The sequence below is a fragment of the Amblyomma maculatum genome, chromosome 3 (assembly GCF_055883805.1).
Source record: "Amblyomma maculatum isolate TAMU_Amacu chromosome 3, ASM5588380v1, whole genome shotgun sequence".
Classification (NCBI taxonomy): Eukaryota; Metazoa; Arthropoda; class Arachnida; order Ixodida; family Ixodidae; genus Amblyomma; species Amblyomma maculatum.
This window is the reverse complement of record NC_139346.1, coordinates 111,484,936-111,498,834: the sequence shown is the minus strand read 5'-3', so window position 1 is coordinate 111,498,834 and position 13,899 is coordinate 111,484,936. Positions and strand designations below refer to the sequence as shown.

The following is a 13,899-nucleotide window of genomic DNA, read 5'->3' as shown; positions in this document are numbered from 1 at the left end:
TACCATCCGATAACTGGACTTTATAATAGGTCAATTGGTACAGCATACGTAACAAAAAAAAAAAAGATGTTCCCGAGTTCAACCTCACACCAGGTGAAATTTGTCTTGAATCATGATTTTTTTTTCAAAGCTCTTAAAACTTAACTTTCGGGGTTAGGAGGGGGGGGGGGGCATTTTGCTCCTCTCGGGTTTCTGCTGAAGGTAACTAACTACTTGCTTACCACAGATCTGGTGCACCTTTGGAGATTGCCTAAAACGGTAGTCAAAATATTCCCACTTTTGGGTGTTGATACCTGCAGGTGAAATATAGCTTGAAATTTATATCTGTATTTGTTTAGAACAGTTGTAGCGAGACAGCCCCGAAAAAACGGCGATCCTGGGTTCTAACTATGGACCAGAAAGAATTTGTTTTGAACTGCAATCTTTTAGAAAAGTGATATACGTTTGCTTTGAAGCAGTACGCTGGCACTCTTATGAATTCTAATTCCTTGTTACGTCCTTACAATGTATGTACCACACGCTTGCAGATTCTCCTAAAGCATTGTAAAAATGCCCTTTCCACTTTGAGTTGTTGATATATTCGTGCAAACTCTACAATCTGATCTGCTGGTTAACCCGATTAGCTCAATCGAAAGTGCCACTGCTGCTGCAAGTGGTGGGTACCAGGTTCTAATAACGGGCCAGGCTGAGGTTTTATTTACGCACAAAATTCACAAGATACTTGTATAGCCTTTTGTCATCATTTGGCTGCGATCGGATAGATGCGAGTGAGTAATTACTTCCTCACTACAAGTCTACTCTATCAGAAATGTTTTTGAAATATTTTGGACACAAAATTTCCGACGTCAAGGTGATGATAAATAACCGTGTCATCTGCTAGGCCTAGTTTGTTCAGATTTTTTTAACCAGCTTGAAGAGAAAGGGGGTCGTTCAGTTATAAACAGGCATTTATTAGTTTATATCTTCACGATGACGAAATGCCTCCTGGAACAACTTGCAGGCCACTAGACTTCATATGCTGCTGGATATGTTACAGGCTATATTTTAGTCTCTCTCTATTTTCGGCTTTAATTGACGTACATTATACGAACATTTACTTTAAAGAAATTCGCCATGTGCTTTGAGGCCCGCAGAATGCACAGCGGCTAAAATGAGTGATAGTTTTGTCAAGGCATGTGAAGCATACGCCGGTACGAATCTAATAAATGACACTGGGTCGATTCTGTCCGCTCTTGATTCCACAGAGTGATTGGAAGCACTCAGCAGGTGAATGCACTTCGCTTTACGTCCAACTAAACGTGGCATCGGAACTGACCTTCTACGGCGCCATATGGTACGCAGCAGTACAACGCCGAAACGGGACATTTAATCCAGGCCGCAAAGACTGAAAATTCAGAGTATTTGATGCGCCATTGTACCTCTACTTCTACTCGACCCCGCACACAGTGTCGAGCTCGATGATGAGCGGTAGAAGGAGATCTTTCGATGAAGCCGTTAAACAAGGCGTCCCTGTAGTGTTCACTGTTAGAGCACTGTACTGAACTCCAGGTGCTCGAAATTTACCTGGAACTCTATATGCCCTCCGTCATATGCCTAACTCACTTCTGGAATGTTAAGCGCCATATACGAATAAACTTTACAACCATTCTATGCCATCATCACTATGCATGGTACAGGATAGTGGAAACATCGTCGAAATGTACTCGTCAATAAAGTAAAGAAAGTAAAAACGGCTTGCCGTGAAACTCAGCGCTGGCGATCATAAACCGCATCCAGCATGCATGTCGGGTATGTCTTTCGCCGTAGTAGTGCATACATTATACAGGTGTTGAGATAACAGTGCTATAGGCTCAGGCTCGCCAAGCCTCGTCATGAGATGGAGAGCACAGGAAGGAAAAACGACGATTAAAGAGACAAACCAGTCCACGGGCACACATTTCAGTCTACTGCAAGCGTGTGGGGATTAAAAAAAGATTTATTTTTGACGCGGCGCTACGGAAACAAACCAGACGCTTGAAAGCTGCAGTTGACGAAGTGATTTCCGCCAAAACCTCACTTTCCCACAGAGGAAGGGGTCGATGACAGACACCCGAAGCGACAGAGCAGGGGTGACGGCTAGAACAGCTGCTAAGGTTACAGGAAGCCTACTGGCTGGAAAATAAACTTCTCCTAAAACGCTTCAGCAACTATTCACTCAGAACACTGCTGGACGCATCCCCATAAATGAGCACTGAATTGAAGTATATAAGCCCCGCCGCGGCGGCGCGCTGATGAAGATTCCCGACTGCTGTGCCGGATTACCCGGGCTCGAACTCGACCGCCGGCGGCTGCATTTCGTTTGAGGCAAAATGAAGAGGTGTCCATGTGCTCTGCGATGTCAGTGCAAGTTAAAGATCTCCAGGTGTTTGAAATTACTCCTCATCCCTTTACTGCTGCTTCTCTTTCGCTCTTTCCACTTTCACTCAGAGCTTGCTCCCTTTTCTTATAAAGCGGTTCAGGTGTCCACAGAAACAAGTGTGACATTAGTCAATGTTCCTGTGTGTAAGGTGTGCGCGGCATGCCATACTTTAATAGAGCAGCTAGCGTATTTTTAAAGATTTCGCCAAGATCCTCTATGAACGAAAAAAAGAAAAATTGTAAGTGGAGGTGCAATAATGGCGCAGCACTCTGGAAGGGAACAACTCAACCACAACATCAAGGAAAGAATGAGTGGGGGCGAACACATGGCAGGTAGAATAACACCAGTGATTTGGGATGGGTTGAAGAAAATGTGTAACCTTATAGCCTACTGGGGTTTTTAATCCGTTCGTCGCCGTGAAGTGAAGTTCCGAAACTTTCGCTAATGTCGTCTTGCAGGGTAGCATTTTGTGGACATTTCATTCGCTGCTTCCATTTTCTTATGTTGCATCATTAAATAGGAGGAAGACGAATGTGCCTGAAAACTTGGTGCGCAGCTTTCCTAATCAGCAGCCGCAAGAGGCAAACGTTTTCTTCTTTTATTACCGTGGGAAATGTAATTCATCGCATGGCCAATACACTGCGCACTTTTTGCGGAAAGTCCTCACATTATGGCGAAACACGATGGCTAGTTTCCCACTAAATTGCCAGAAAACTGTTTACAGTGGTAAAATAAATTATTTTATTTAGATTAAGTGACAGTAAGGCTCAGTATAACGAAAATCTTTCCTGACATTAATATAGTCTCCACCGCCAGAATTTCACTTTTTCGGTCGGTGGCATGCAGATAAACGACAAACCTGCTTGCAGGCGGAAAAGCGTTCTATCGGCGGATTCCTCACACTTGTGCAGAGACCGGCAGGTCTCTCTGTGATGACACGCAAATGCATTTTCTTCGCTTTTATGAACGAGCTCACTGGTTTAAACTGTGGACCCCTGTTCGATCCCGTTCCCGGCAGACACATGTATGAGGCACAGCGATGCATACACACCGTGTACGAATCTGTTGGCCTGAATGAAACTAGTTCTTGGGGTAGAAATTATTTTTGAGGCTTTCACAATACTCAGTCAAATTCCTCAGGGTTCACTTATAATGCGCGAATATTTATTGCTATTTATATCAATAATCACATTAAATCAAGCAACGAAACTTTCTCTGCTGCGTATCTCTGCACAAATCATAAGTCTCTGCTCAAAGAAAAAAAAAACGTTATAATTTTCCTCATCTGTCCATTCTTTTACTTGCTACTTAAAGCTGGGCTGCTACGCTTCAGAAATGAGAGCCACTGTTACCGTTAACTCAGGCCGGTGCTGGCTGGCACACAAGACTAGCCTGACTAGCCTGTTCCTCTCGTAAACTTGGTGAATTCATCTAACACACAACGAAGTAAGCCCTTACCCTGACTGCGTCCGAGGCCGAGAGACAGGCACGCAAGCAAGCACTGGAATAAATCGAATTCCACAACTCTTGACTACGTTCCCGTGGAGTCGTCTGTCGCCGGTGGCTGTGATAAGCAAGCTCTGCTCAGCGCGCGCAACGGCAGTGAACAGAGAGCCCGCAGCTGTAAAACTTTTATGACACAGCCGCCTCCAAATGGACGGATATCCTGCTGTCGCGGCCTGCTTTTCCAATACTACATTTTTTTTTCTCTTAAGTTCTTTCTCAACACTTCTCGCAACCTGTTGCACTCGCGGTCACCTGTGTGAATTTGTACTCGCAACCCCATACAGCCTAAAGTTTCGAGTCGCGCTGCAGCGTTCAGTTACAAGAGTTGTTTTTTCTTCTCTTCTAGCCACTCTGGCTCCCGCTTCACTCACCATTATCGGGAGGTAGCTATGAGATAATCTTGCATTCAGCAGAGGCCCCTTATGTGTCCCAAATAACAATTATTCGTGCAGTCAAAGGAAAAGAAAACACCAGTTGGCGCTCCCTGTTTATTTATCTTTGCTTTGAAAACACTGCGCACAATAGCGTAGTGCAGCACCTCTATTGCGACACGACATGTGCACATGGCGCGAAACACGTCTGGCCTGGCTCCTGCCAGGGCTTGTAGAGTTTCACAGGTGCATCTATGCTGGCGGGTACCTGCCGCGCGCCTCAAAGGCTCTGCGCGTTCACACCTGCTGCGCTGTAGCTTTATAGACACAAGTCTGCTTGCCATTAAGGACAGCGAGAAAATGGTCACCAATACATAAAAAAACAGTTTCACGAACGCTTGGACAGTGCCAGTACCGCAGCTATGTACTCTGGCTAGAGGGCGCACCGACGTGTCGCAGTGTGCATCGGCCGGCAGCACTGCTTTCATTGCCTCTCGTTTTTCCATAAACGTACTCGGGCTTTAAACGACAGGTGTATTCATCTGATCGCCGCCCTATTCTGTAACGGGTCTACCGATTGGAGGGAACATGATTCCGTACAGCCTGGAAACGAAGGAAGATCTTTAAAAATGGCGCGTAGAAGCTGGAAACAGAAGCAGCCTGCGAGACTGTTCAGCGCATCTGCGGCTTGTACAAGTAAGTCAGGGTACCTTGTCGTTGCAAAAAGAAGTTAAACGGTGCGCAAAATGGTTTTCAAGGTGAAAGAAAGCCTTCTTGACTCATGGTTAAAATATCATTTGGGTGTGATCGGTTCGCGCGATCTTTCCGCAATATTCCGCTTGACGTGGGCTCCATGTCTAGCATTCCTGCCACTGCAACGAGCCAAGGATAGAAAATTTCCACTGTGCGCACTAGCCTTGGTCTTGTTAGCAAATGTTTACCGTGTGCAGCTGCAGCGCTCAGGCTTTCGCATTTTCCAGCGCAGATTCTGTCGTGTGCTTGGAAGTTTTCGTAATTGCCGTTATCCCAGCTGAATGCGCTAAATGTCTACAAATGCTAGCTCGCTATATTTTGTGAACGCTTTTTTACAGCTTTCTCAACGTACGTTTTGTCTAGGTGGTACTTACTAATTTTGATGAGAGCGAAAAAACAGCAATGAAGAGTTTTCTTTAGTTCTCAATGTATGTTTTCCTCTCCACGTGTATAAGCGTCTATTTATTCAGAACGATTAAACGTCACATCGGGAGTGAGAGTTTGTGACGTAGTCTTCTTACTCTCTCGTCGCCTATTTATGCATCTTGGCGAACGTGAAGTTTTCTGCCTTGTGTAAGCCATGCTGTAGGGGACAAAGTGAGCAAAACGTTAACAGGCTTCCTGAGGATGTGAGCTCTATGTGCACATTTTCTGCTCAAGTAAAAACTCTACCTGCCACATAAGCCAGAAAGGCTGGTTGGTTATATGGCGTCATAGAGATGTTCAATTTTCGCAAAATCACCCTTTTACAAAGCGCAAATATATTATTATTTTTGCAGAGAAACCAATATGGGGGAATCCTACCTTACTCAGTTCTTCTCACTAAAAGAAAATCAAGCTGACTTCGAACTGCAACGAGCGGTAAAGCCGGGACTAAACTAGGAGCAGTGCACGCGGTAGCTGTTTCGATGCGTAAAGTAGAGCCATGTTAATTAAAACTGTAGTGCAGTAGCTGGCAGCTCCGAAGTTAGCTTACAAAACGTGACTACCTGCAGTTCTACCCAAGTATATACAGCACATTCGACCTTCCTGATCTTCTCTTTGGTGTTGGTTTCACACAGACGTCGCCCTTATCACAGACTTCTTTAGTACAAATAGTAGGACAGGCTGATGGAGTCCACGTTAAATGCTTAATCTGGAATGTAGCGACACTGAATAATCGAAGTTTCTTCTCATTTTCGCACACGTCTAAGCTTCTCATAATAAAACATTTGGATGGTAATTATACAGTTGCACAGAACGTTTTAGTTAGCCTAAAAATTGTAACATGAGATTTGATGTCTGAATATAGTAAATCTAATCCATGAGGTAGCGTGAGGCACGTCCTTGTCGCCGCAAACACATATACAGTCTTTTGGGGCTGCGAGAGGCATGAGCAATGATAAAAAAGCATAAAATGCATCCGACCTCGTTATGAAATGCGGTGAAAGACACCAGTGATGGCAGCTTTAATCTTTTTTTTCTATTTTAACATGATGCGCGTTCTGTTTGATAGTAAATATATGTTAAAAAAAGGATTTGGCCGCCATCTTGGATCATTATGTCATAGACACGTGGTGGCCTAAGCCCGCTGTATCTTGGATTAATAATGGCGCCATCAATTATTAACATTATGGGCCGGCATCTCGAATTTATAACTGATGGCACCAATCATTCACCAATTGGATATATGAGTGACATCACCAATCAATGAGCGGGCGTGATAACAGCATCGTTCGGTGGTTGCTTGACCGGATGCACTAGTTCAAGCAGATAGCGGGATGTCTCCAGATCTACGTGGCATCGAACGCTTCATCCGGCACCGCTCCGTTGACGGCTGCAGTTTATGGCTGTGAAAGTGACTTCGCTATATATGACAAGCTCTGGAAACCATCCCGAACCATGGCTCCCGCGCAGCAGTACAGCCCATTGTCTATGACATTGGCATTTCCTCTATGTAAACAGACGTCAGCGGCCTGCGCCTTCAAGTGGACGTGAGAACATCATCGTTCGGCGGTTGCTTGACAGGATGCACTTGCTCATGCAGGTCAGAAATGACTCTTCCATGTTTGCTAAGAAGTCTTGCAATGCCTCTCTACTACTGTTCTCGCTCCAACGAGTGCTTGTAGGTTTGATTGAGCAGTTGCTTGATGTGTCCAGCCAACTTCTCTTCCAGTCGGGAGACGTAGAGCTTAACCGTGGCCCCGGTTCTGGTGGTACTGGCGTGGATACGCGGTATAAAGATAATGGAACAGATGAAGCACAGCAGTACAAGCTCAATGTAATGTTGACCTTGTTACAAAGCCTTAACACCCACACTACCAGAATGGAAACGGAGTAGTCACGTTTAATTACTTTCAATACTGAGCTAAAGAAAGCAAAGAAACGATGAAAAAAAGCAATTTTGATGTTTACGCGAGCTATAGGCTGCTGAATCAAACATTTTGACCTCTGAAGTGACTCAGCCTGAGTTGTGGACCCTATGTGAACTTGCGGACAACCTGGTCATGAAAACGCCTGGCAGCGGATTAGTGAATCTCAGCTGGAAGACAGGAAGCAAAGGAACATTTTACTGTTTTTGGCTAGCCTGATTCTGAATCTGAATCCTGGGACAATACCGAAGAAAGGCTGTTACAGATGTTTTCTAGTTGTTTAGCACCGTGCTTAAAAAGGATCCGATTGAACATGCTCAACGAATTGGCGCATTTTCAGCCGAAAAATGCTACCCGGTTATGGTGAAATTCGGTTCCTTTAAAACGAAGCAACAAATTCAATCACAGTCCAGCCTAACTTAAAGATAAAAGTATCACTGTAGGTGAAGATTATTTGTTACAAACACACCAGGCGTAGAAAAGGTTGCTTCTGTTCGCCAAGGGTCAAAATTGATCTTATAAGCTTAGGTAAAAGTTGTACATCAACGGTCGATGTTACAGCTATCGCCCCGCTCGCGAGAGTGATTACGTGTACAGTGATCTTTGGGGACCTACATTCGCTCATGGTAGTAAATGTAATGATACCACCTCTGGCTCAACGCATGCTATAATGCAGATCACTTGATTTTTTTGCCGCACCACAATAAGCATTTAGGCCAAGATGCCTCTCAGCTGACAGGTGCTGCGTCGTAGGAATGCACGAGGGGCAGTGTACTGGCGCCCGGAGCTATAAACTCAATTTCTGTTCATTTTACCAACATAAGAAGCTTATAATCGAACGCAATGACCTTAATTCTGTTGTTGATTCATGTGATGCTCACGTGTTTTTAAACGGAAACTTGGCTTTCTACCATGATAACTAACAAGGAACGTTTTTACTGTAAAAAGTGTTATAACATGTTTCGGTTTCATAGAGGTCGAAGATTTGGCGGAGGTGTTTTGATAGCTGTGGCAGATAATTTTTCTGCGTTGCCTGTCAATTTTCTAAGTAGCTTAGAACTGGTTTGGGTGGACCTTTGTGTACATTTCAAGAGGTTCATTTTGGGTATATGTTACCGCCCCCGTCTTTGAACCATACTTTCTTTAATGAATTGTTTTAACACAATTACTGTACGTTTTCCGAGCATTTATATTATCTTATCTTGCGACTTCAATTACCCCACTATCATAAAGGCAGATACATCATCGCCATCATCATCAGCCTGACTATACTCACTGCAGGGTGAAGGCCTCTCCAATATTCCTCTAATTAACCCGGTCTTGTGCTAGCTGCATCCACTTGACCCCTGCGAACTTCTTAACCTCATCCGCCCACCTAACTTTCTGCTGCCCCTGCTACGCTTCCATTCCCTCGGAATCCAGTTTGTTACCCTAAGCGACCATCGGTTTCCTTTCTTCGCGCTACATGTCCTGCCCATGCCCAGTTCTTCTTATTTAGTTTGACTCGAATGTCATTGACTTGACTTATTTCTCTTACCCACTCTGCACGTTTCCTCTCTTAACGTTATCATTACCATTTTTCCTTCCATAGCCATCTGCGTAGTCCTCAACTTAAGTATTACCCACTTTCTTAGCCTCCACGCTTCAGCCCCATAGGTAAGCACAGGTAAAATGCAACTGTCGTATACTTTCCTCTTTAGCGATACTGGTAAGCTGCTAGTCATAATCTGGGAGTGCTTGCCAAATGCGCTTCAAAGCAATCTTATTCTCCTTGTTATTTCCTTTTCATGGTCCAGATCTGCGGTTACTACCTGTCCTAAGTAGGCATATTCGCCTACTACTTTCCGTGCTTCGCTACCTAAAGTAAACTACTGTTCCTTCCCTAAGGTACTGAACATTATACCTGAGTCTTCTGAATATAGATTTTCAAGCCTACCTTTCAACTTTTCCTGTCTAAGTCATCAATCATTGTTTGCAATTCATCATTTGAGTTACTTAGCAAGGCAATATCATCAGAAAATCGCAGATTACTTATGTATTCTTCATCTACCCTTATCCCTAACTGCTGCCATTCCAAGTCTTGGAATGGAAGCAGTGGCAGCCTAAACTTTTCTTTTAGGAATTTCATTACTTTATGTAGAACTATGGTTGCTGTGCACCCCCTCAATATATCGTCTTGCACTTTCACGTGCGGCTTGTCTACGCCCTAATTTCGCAATGCCTTCATGACCGCCGAGGTTTCTTTGAGTAAAATGCTTTTCCGTAATCAATAAATGTTATGTGTAAGGACTGGTTATATTGCTAGAATTTTTCTACCATCTGTTTGATGGTATGGATATGATCGATAGTAGAGTATCCTTTCCGAAAACCTGCTTAATCATTTGCTTTGTTGCAGTCTAAAGTTGTCCTGATTCTATTAGCGATTACTTTGGTAAGTATACCTTATACCTAACAGACTGTAAGCAGATTGGTGTGTAATTTTTTAAGTCCATAGCGTCCACTTTCTTATAATTTAAGATAATGTTTGCGTTCTTCCATGGTTTCGACACCAGGCACTGCGTATGCAGGGTGGCCAGTTTTTCTAGCAGAATATCTCCACCGTCCTTCAACAAATCTGTAGTTATTTGATCTTTGTCCAGCTGCTTTCCCCCTTTTCATAGTTTCTATTGCTTGACTAATTTCGTCCTTCGTAATTGGCGGAACGTCATTTCCCTACCGCCAATCTCATTATCGTTCTGACTTCTTTGGCTACTGTAAGGCCAATACATCGCCTTATCTTAACTCTTCATTGACCACATATTTTTTCTTCGGTTTTGCATCTACCTGTTCTGAGTGATCATTCTTTGCTGAATTTTGATGTACACATTCCTGCATGTAAACACGCAAATCAGATTACACGCATTCCAGATTATAAACGGGCTGACTTTGACACGATTAACTGCGAATTAGCTCTCTCTCTGAACGAGTCTCTACCACGGTTTCCACAAATGTTCACAATAACTGGGACATATTTAAGGGTGCCGTTTAATGTCTAACTAGCTCTTTAGTGCCACTGAGGTCATTAAGGTCGAAAAGGGAATAACGTTAATTTAATCATCTTTTAAACATACTGTGCAACAAGAAGCGTTTTGTTGGATCTGCAAAGCTGCCGAATACAAAGCAACGATGGGAATTCTACTTGCTTGCTGCAGCTCCATGCAAAGCTGCACTAAAACACGCCAAGGATTTAACTACACTTTGCCTGCTGTGTTGACAAATAACCCTAAATAGTTTTGAAACATTGTCAAAAGAAAGACACTTCCCCAATACAACTTACATCTTCTGACGGTATCGCGTTTACATCTTACGAATGTGCTTCATTATTTAACAATGTTTTTGTGGCCGTTTGCTCTGACAATGTTTCGCTCGACAGTCGTGTGTGCAGTTTTTGATGCTTTCTAATGGACTCATTTCTATTCGAGGTGTCAGGCGTTCTCAGCATTATAAAATACCTTAATTTCCTCTTCCTGCGGTGTTCACAACATTAATTCTAAACTCTCGATTAACAGAAAGTTTACCTGTTCTATAATCCTTACTAAATTGTTTTATCAATCTCTTGAAACAGCTTGTATTCCCGACGATTGAAAAGTTGGGAAGGTGATTCCCCTGCATAAGTCTGGAAATAAACATTGCCCTGAGAACTTTCGTCCAATATCACTTACTAGTATTAATTGCAAAATAATAGAACATGTCATATACTTGCATCTCGTTTTCTTTTTAGAATCAAATATACTTTTCAACATTGCCCAGCACGTCCAAAACTCAGCTATGTTTCACACATGAACTTCATTTCATCCTTAATTGTTTTTCTCAAGCAGATTGCTTATTCATTGATTTCTGTAAAGCGTTTGACAAAGTCTTTCACGAACTTTGTTTTCTTTAAATTAATTACCCTAATATAGACCATAATGTACTTGCATGGCTGCACTGCTTTCTTTCCAACCGTTCAAAATATGTAACGGAAAAAAACGTTGACTCATATTCTTTGCCTGTCCCTTCTAGCGTGCCTCAGGGGTCCATTCTTGTGCCCTCCAATTTGTTCTCTACATTAATGCCTTACCGTGCAGTATTTCCTGTTCAATTAACCTTTTGCTGATGGCTGTGTTATTTACCGTGAAATTAGGGCCGAAATGATGTATTTTGCCTTTAGTCTGTCATTATCAAGGTTCTTCATTGGCATAATAAATGGGATATGAAGCTAATTATTGATACGTTCAAGCATGTGCACAATTCTCGCATTTCAAATCTGCCTAATACCGCATTAACAATTTTCCGGTTGAACGTGTGCTATTTCATAAATATCTTGGTGTTTATGGCTCTTTTAACCTGTCCTGGAAAGATCTCTGACTACATCATAAATAACGCCAACCGCATGCTTGAATATCTTCAAAGAAATTTCTCTCGATCATCCAGTTCATTGAAATTTTTACTTTATAAAACACTGGTGCGTTCAAAATTACAATATTTATTCTGGAGCCCCGGCATTAATTCTCTTGTTTCCGATTTAGAGACTGTGCAAAACCACGCCTGTCTTTTATACTTTCTAAATATCACAGAACAAGTAGTGTAAGTTTCATGGAATCAAGGTTGTCCCTTCCACTTGTATCTCACTGTAGGTCATTCGCGTCATTATGCATTTTTCATAAAATTTATCACAACAGCTACATGAACGACAGATTGCTAACAAGACCATGTTAAATATCGACACGCATTGATCATCGCCGTTCCATCTTGTCACACAAAATGTTTTCAATTATTCATTCACGCCCAGAAGTTGTGTCAGCTGCAATCACCTTCCCCACATATTGTTTTGTATCTATAGCTGTAACTCATTTCGCAAAGCTATCGTTACCCTTGGAATGTTTTTATGCTTGTAACCACATGCATATTCGCCTTTCACTCTCTAAAAATGTATTGCACGTATCCTCGCTGCATTTCGGATAGTTTATATACTTATTTTGTTTTCTCTTTATCTTTTTTCTGTTTTTGTGCTTTTATGCATCCACTCTTCTCTGTAATGCCCTCGGGCACTGAGGTTAAAAGAAATAAATCACCAGCTGGGTTACTATTGATTTACTATGGGGGCGTCATCTTCGATTCCTCGGACTTGAAAAATTTCACGTCGAAGGAGGTGTTAGCAGACCCCAAGAAACCGAGAAACGTGATCTGTAAGGGCTAATGCTGTTAAAAATGGCTACGCTTTACGCTACCAAGCCCGGTCGCGCAAGTGAACGCTTTGTTATGTTTGGTTGCTCTATGTAGCAAGCCAGGTTTTACTCATATAGATACGTATACTTTAAAGACCGTAAGCTGGATACTATGGTTTAAATCTTCCATGGCTGTCTGTGAACCTCAAAGAAACCATATATCCGTGTCGCGTATTGCCAAACCATATACCGTAGGAGCATTCGAGAAAACGGCGATTAAAGTGGGTTAAACGTCGATTGTTGCTGAAAGGTGTCTTTGAGTGCAACCTCAAGGTAGCATATACTAACTGGAGGCAGGAAATGATTACGGTGAATGTTCTCGCACAGTGCAGCCGTGGTCATACCTTAACCTCAAGGCTCTGTTCACGACTGCTTTTTAAGCTATTGAGATCCAAAAACATCCCATAATGCAACCATAAGGGAAACACACTCCGGAAAAGTTGTTGGTAACTTATTTTAGCGTTTTGAATTAAAAGAATATATGTAAAGAGAAAAAACTTAACTACAGGATTTGAACAGAAGTCATAGCGGCATCAGTGCTGAGATGAGTAGCGTTAACCTATTGCGGCACTTTTGTTTTGCAACACGGTATTTATTATATGCCTTTAAAATAGGCATACAGCTATATACATTATTTAGAAAGTAATCAGTCTGTAGGCTTAAAGTCCAATTGAAACATACAACACAATACCACTCAACTAGAATACGACCTAGCACAACTTCACTAAAACGGTGGCAAGCAAAGGCAGCACATCAACAATGGCAGCCAGTCTGGTTGACAGTCACTATCTTCTTAAGTGTCTCTAAGCTTGTGCACCATCTGGTAGAAATGAGTAGCGGGTGAGACGAGAGGCACAACATTCCGATCCAACCAACCCGTTTTTCACAGGATGGCAGTTCAAGGAGAAAAATCATGTCAAAGAGTTCGTGGTCATGTTCGGTGACCATCAAGTGACGTACACTGTGGGAATTCAAAATAAATATTTCTTCAATGTTCTTTGCAGAACGTAACAAAATAATATTGCATCTTTGCAGGCACTAAAACAGCGTTCGATGATTTCAGGTGTATCACATAGCCGACAATTAACAGAAGAAACAAAAATATTTTTTTTTTGTGAAGCCACACTTTAACAGGCAAAACTTCAGCATGAAGTTCAAAGAAAAACGTTTTAGTAGAAGAAGAAATCGGCATTTTGAGCACCCTTTTCAAGACTGCATGCCCCATACAATTAGAATAGAGTGAACAATATAAGGGAGGCGGGAACAACATAGAT

General features: G+C 42.5%; 1 protein-coding gene across 1 annotated transcript in view; it reads right to left on the bottom strand.

The window, feature by feature from the left end:
- The window catches only part of LOC146195697 (monocarboxylate transporter 12-B-like), a 53,330-nt gene extending 49,348 nt beyond the window's left edge, over positions 1 to 3,982 (bottom strand). Inside the window, exon 1 of the mRNA XM_084596259.1 lies at positions 3,857 to 3,982. The gene's annotated coding sequence lies outside the window, so the exon portion shown is untranslated. The remainder of the gene's footprint in view (positions 1 to 3,856) is intronic.
- Positions 3,983 to 13,899: the final 9,917 nt, after the last annotated feature.